A 6,201-nucleotide genomic window follows, 5' to 3' on the forward strand; every position below is an offset into this window, starting at 1 on the left:
TACACCCTGTGGCGGAGTCTCTCTGTTGTAGCGGGTTGCCTTGGCAACGGCAGGCTGCATCAGCAATGGGCGTGTACCTCAGTAGGGGCTGATTGCCTCAGTAATGGCAGACGCCCCTCCCCCATGGAGCTGCACTGTCCTGGGTTCCGCTGTGCCCGCAAGGAACCTCTCCACCTGGAGCATTTGGAATCACCGTTTTGTTTGTCCCACTGCGCTACCCCAAATGCTGTTTCCCTGGAATCTCCTGGGCTGGCTCACTGTCCAAGTCCCATTCAGTCTCATGTTCAGCCCTCTCAAGTCTCAGATTGCTGGTTCAACAGGGCACCTGGACCAATGCGCTTTGTGCAGAGCGCTGTGTAGTGCCACTGCACTACAGCACTGGCTGCCGGCCGCACCAGCTGCTGGCTGCACCAGCCAAAACCTCTGCCTGGCGTCCTGCATCTCTTTTATACCTGGGAATTTCCCCGTTCTGTAGGCAACAAAGATCCGTCTGGAAATGCGGCCCTGACTCAACCTCTCCGCACATTCACCGAGAGCTTCAATCCTGGGTTGTTCTCACCGCGCCATCTTGAGTCCCTCCTTCCTTTTTTTTTTTTTTTTTTTTTTTTGGAGACAGAGTCTCACTGTCACCCAGGCTGGAGTGCAGTGGTGTGATCTCGGCTCACTACAACCTCTGACTCCCAGGTTCAAGGGATTCTCTTGCCTCAGCCTCTGGAGTAGCTGGGATTATCGGCACACCCCACCATGCCTGGCTAATTTTTGTATTTTTTAAAAATAGAGATGGGGTTTTACCATGTTGGCCAGGCTGGTCTTGAACTCCTGATCTCAAGTGATTCGCCTTCCTTGGCCTCCCAAAGTGTTGGGATTACAGGCGTGAGCCACCGCGCCTGGCCAAGAGTCAAGTCACACCTTTTATAACTCAATATTGGGACTATTGCTACCACTTCTTCAGTGCTGAGTCCTATAGGCAAACCCAGGTATAATGTGGGAGGGGACCACATAAGGATATGAATAGCAGGAGCAGGGTTTGCTGGAGGCTGCCAACCACAGATCACTGACCCAGGAAACAGCAAAGAAAGACGACTCTGTTAAGGATGCACAGAAAAAGGACAGAATATAAGCCCCAGTGTGTGTAGGATGATTACCAGAGGATAATATATAAGGGAGATTGTCCGGAAGGATGGGTTTGTTTCAAATGCTAAAAAGTCCAGGCAGTGTGAACTGAATAAGTATGGAACAATGCTATGGAAGCAGGTAGAAGCCACTTCTTAGCAGATGGATAAGTGGCTGGAAAACAAAGGCATAATGGCAGGTGGTGGTAAATGTAGACCACTTTCCAGAGTCTTGGTGGTGACTAGAAGAAACTGAGAGTAGTTTGCAGGGGGAAGCTGTTCTGTTTCTGTACACAAATGCTTTGGCTGGTGGGAAGAGATGAAGGAGAAAATTGGAAGCATGGGACAGAGACTATAATGGATGATCTAGAGTCCCAGAGGACACATGAGGATAGTGACTGGAAGCATGGGTTGAGAGGATGAACTCCCCTCCTCTAGTGGGAGGAAAGGACAGGTGAGGGACGGTTGTGCGGGATGTGAGAGGTCTGCAGGGTGCTTGTCTGAGGGTCCCTATTTTCTTCTGCAGATCGTGAGGGAAGGGATGAGGTGGTAGATGGGGGCTTGGAAGAGATCAAAAGCTTAGATCAGCTCTGGGGACTTTTCTCCAGAAACAGACACTAGCATTGACTTATGCCCATGATCTTCTTGCTGTGTTGTGGAAACTTCCTCACCCCATACCTGAAGAGTAGCACATACCCATGTTTCATCCTCCCCTGAATTCCCACGCTCCCCAGAGCCACCCAGGCATTTGGAATTTGTGTGCTGCTGTCAGTGATACACAATTTATTTCCATCCCCTATGGCTGGGGATGTCTACAAAGCATCCATTTACAGTAACAGAAGCTCCAGACGAGGCTGGGGGAGCTGTGGCCTGACTGCTGGGAGCACTTATTCTCCTGGACCACCTGGGAGGAAGATGGTGAGAGCCTTCCTCAAATCCACCATCAGCTCTGCAAATCCAGAAACCATGAGATCAGCACCTCTGAAGCCCTCCCAAATCATCTGCCCCGAGGCTGTGGAGACATTCTCTTCTCACTCAGCAGCTCTGTGTCTGGGGCCCCTATGAAACCAGAGTGGCAGCAGATGGGCCAATCCCTGGGCAAGTCCACTGAACCTCACGTGACCCTGCTCCCTCATCTGTTAAATGGGAAGAAGAGTAGGGTTGTTCATGCATCATTTAGCACAGTCCCTGGAATGCACTGAACGTTAGGAAAACACTAGCTATTTTTCACAAGTCCTGGCGGCCAGACATTGACTGCCAAGGGACTCAATTACAGGTTTATTGAGTCAGTCTGTCTTCCGATTGTCCCCGCACACAGACACTCTGCTCAGTGTACAGTGACATGAAACAATATGGTGAATATGGGCTCTGGATGAGCCCATCATTCCAAAGAAAAGCTACTCCCCTGACCCCAATTTTCTATGGTCGGGGGCCAGGCTGTGCCCCCAGTTTGGAGTGTTAGTTCCGTGGGTGGAATCCTGTAACAAAACCTGTGCAGGATTGGTCAAAGTGGCCACTTTTCTTTGTTCCTTTTGATATTAGCTCCCATTTCCTGGCACCCTCTCTAGACACAGTACATCTGACCCAGTAAGACACCGTCTAGACCCATTTTACAGATGAGGAAATTAAGACTGAAAGAGTAAGGAACATCCCAGGCCACACAGCTGCTAACTGCAGAGTGCAGAGCTGGGCTTCGCTCTCTTCCCTTCTCCTCCCCTCCCACCTCTTCCTGCCTCTTCCCCTTCATACATGGCTGCTCTGCCTGCTCAGACACCCAAAGACCATGGACAGAGATGAAACAGCAGGCGAGGAAGCCCCAGCTCTGTTCCTCTGCATGCCAGGGTCCAGAAGAGATCTCTCCCAGAAGTCCTTCTCAAATTCTCAGAGCTCTTGTCCAGGTTCTTTCTGGAGTCTCAGACGCCCAGAATCACAGATTCTTGGGTTCGAGTCAGTGTGTGGGAACTGTTCGGAGCACCCTCCCCCACCCCGAACCCAAATGGGCTCCAAGGGGTCACTACCTTTTGCAGCAGCTCAGCCTAACACTGAGCAGCCGGTTACTGGAGTGTCTTCCCTACTTTGAGTTAAAAGCTCCCCCACCCAGCTTCCCCTCACTAGCCCAGCTTTGGACTACTTGGGATGCAATGGCAGTTGTGCTTTCTTTGTGTAATATCCACATTGCACCACTTCCCCAGGCAGCCAGGCCCCTGTCCACTCTGCTTCATGAATGCTGTAACTTGAGCCTCCCTTCTCAGAGTACTTTTCCGCCTCCCTCCCTGCCTTGGGGCTCTCTGTCCTTCCCCCTCCTCTGCCTCTCACAAGCCTGTTAGAAGCAGAGCTCCCCGGAGTGTGCTGATTTCTGCAGGAAATGCCCCTTCTCTTTCTCCTCTGCGTCCATTAGCGACTGCTGGGTCAGACATGGATGTCTGGGGCTTCACCACCTTCTCTTCCAAGTTCTATTTTAGGGTGTGGTCTTTGGTTCCTGGCAACCTCTTCTCTAACTCCAGAGAGGTCTGAGGAGCATGCTGGCCCAGTTAGACCTCCCACTCCAGGGCTCCACAGATGGGCTTAGATGGTAGTAGAGGAGTTGGAAGCCCCGCCAGAGCCCTCTTTGTGGGTTCTTCAAGAGGGGCCCTCTGGGGTTCCTCCATATCTTGATTTTTCCCACAGGCCCTACTTTCTTTACATCATCACCCAACAGCCCCCTCTTCCCTCCCTCTTGCCAGGGCAGTCCCAGGATAACCCTCAGCCTCGTTAGTTCTCAGCTCTCCTAACCTAGTGCACTGAAAAAAGCCACCTACAGAAAAGGCTGTGGGGAGAGCACAGTTCAGACACATCCACTGTCAGCAAAATGCCCTCAGCTCTAACTGGAAACCTACGTCACCCACTTGACAATTAGGAACAGGTAAGTTTAGCAGATCCAAAACATCCTCAGTGCCTGGTGCCACTCCTGCCTCATGGGCCAGGCCCCAAGCTGCTGATGGCCTTGGCTGAGCCCCACCCACATCAGGAGACAGCTGGCCACCCTGAGCAGGTGATCCAAAGGGAAGGAGTCCTCTCCCTCTTGTTAAAAGTGAAGGACACATTCCCAGAAGTCCTCAGCAGACACCCTGTCTGGGCTATTCGGGAATTTGTATCTTCTGAGCAAGCAGGTGTCAGATACAAAACAAAAATCAGCGGCTATTGGCCAGCAAGAAGCAAGTGGGCCCTGCAGGCAGCCAGGGCTTCTGGACCCAGGCAGATCAAGGGCTCCTAAGGGACAGGGAGCTGCCAGTGCTGCTGAAGCCCAGGCCCCACAGCTCCATCTGTGCAATTCAGTGTGTGCCACAGAGACCAGAACACCTGCATGTGGGGGAGTGGGTGTGCACTGGTGTCAAGAGAGGTCAAAGTTTAAGAAGACTGAGGCTGAGTCTGCTAATAGACAACAACTAACTGAGGTAATAAATATGCAAATCATACACTTATAAACTTGACCTTGATGATCGCATGAGCACAGAGGTTCTTAAACTCATTCAAAGGGGAAAAATGCCAAACAAAAAAAAGCGATCTTTATGGAATGCCATGATTCTTGATCAAATTAGTCAATCAAATTAAAATAATTTTAATAGCAAAAAACATCTGTTTTTTACCTATGTTGAGGGTGTATCATCCTCAACAAAGCAAAATGCAAACCCGGCGTGGTTCCCATCTGTAGTCCCAGCTACCCGGGAGGCAGAGGTGGGAGGATGGCCTGAGCCTGGGAGCTTGAGGCCACAGTGAGCTGTAACTGCGCCCCTGCACTCCAGCCTGTGTGACGGAGCAAGACCTTTCCTCAAAAAAAAAAAAGAGAGAGAGAGAAAAAGAAAAGAAAAGAAAAAAGCCAAATGGACTGTGCCTGAGTTTTCTGCTACTATTGGCAGACCCCAGCTTTTCATGGTTCACTTAGGATGGGATGAAAACGATGAACATTCAGTAGAAACTGTACTTCAAAGTTTGGATTTTGGTATTTTCCTGGGCTAGCAATATGCAGTACGATACTCTTACACAAGATATTCCACACTTTATTATGACATAAACCTTGTGTTAGATGATTTTGCCCAACCATAAACAGCACATTTAAGTAGTCCAGGCTAAGCGCTGATACTCGGTGGGTTGGGTGGATTCAGTGCATTTTTTTTTTTTTTTTTTTTTTTTTTTTAATTTTTTATTGGATTATAGGTTTTGGGGTACATGAGCAGAGCATGCAAGACAGTTGCGTAGGTACACACATGGCAGTGTGCTTTGCTTTTCTTCTCCCCTTCACCCACATGGATTCAGTGCATTTTTAACTTAAAATATTTTCAATGTTTGATGGGGCTTTCAGGACATAAACCTGTCATAAGTTGAGGAGCATGTGTATTGGGTTTGCTTGGAGTTGTTTTTTTTTTTTTCCTTATTTGGTTGTTTTGTTTTCTATCTTATATGAGCAAAGGGGTAAAAAAAATTCAGAAAACACCTGAGAGGAAAACTAAATCTTACCACCAGTCAATCTGCACCTCCATTAGTAAATTAGAATGAGTGAAAGCCCCCACTGTCCAAGTGTAGAGGCTGGGCTCCTTGGAACAGCTCCAGGGACACTCCAAGTACTTTGAAAAACACAATCCAGCCAAAACTTTCCATTCATTTTCTGCAAAAGTTGCCAAGACTCGCAGATGCCTTTGGGTTTCACCAAGGTCACCCAGTTAATTATTGGCATAGCAACTCCCCTAGCAAAAAATTAAATTAATCTCTTACATCCCATGTTGGGATGCAGGGTGGGGCCTGAGCTAATTATGTCTACCCAGAGTCCAAATCCAGGACAGACTTGAAAAGCTTTCTAATCCACCTATACACAGAAGAATGAAGCTTGGAACTCATTTCAACTTTGTTTCTACTGGTGATTTAAAGACATACCCCTCTCTCCCACATGCACACAAGCACAGATCTGCATATACACTACCTCTTCCAGAGCCTGACGCTCCAGGCCCCCAGCACATGTGAAATCCAGGTGTGACTTTCTAGGCATGGCCTCCTAAGGAAGGGCCTGGCTCACTCCTTGGCTCCCTCCTCCCAGCCAGAAACAGTTAATTGCCAG

At 49.2% G+C, this 6,201-nt stretch overlaps 1 long non-coding RNA gene across 1 annotated transcript in view; it reads right to left on the bottom strand.

Moving 5' to 3' along the window:
• Positions 1 to 6,201, bottom strand: part of LOC100405859 (uncharacterized) — a 46,544-nt gene that overhangs the window by 12,562 nt on the left and 27,781 nt on the right. The window lies entirely within an intron of this gene.

Source organism: Callithrix jacchus, chromosome 12 (assembly GCF_049354715.1).
Source record: "Callithrix jacchus isolate 240 chromosome 12, calJac240_pri, whole genome shotgun sequence".
Taxonomy (NCBI): Eukaryota; Metazoa; Chordata; class Mammalia; order Primates; family Cebidae; genus Callithrix; species Callithrix jacchus.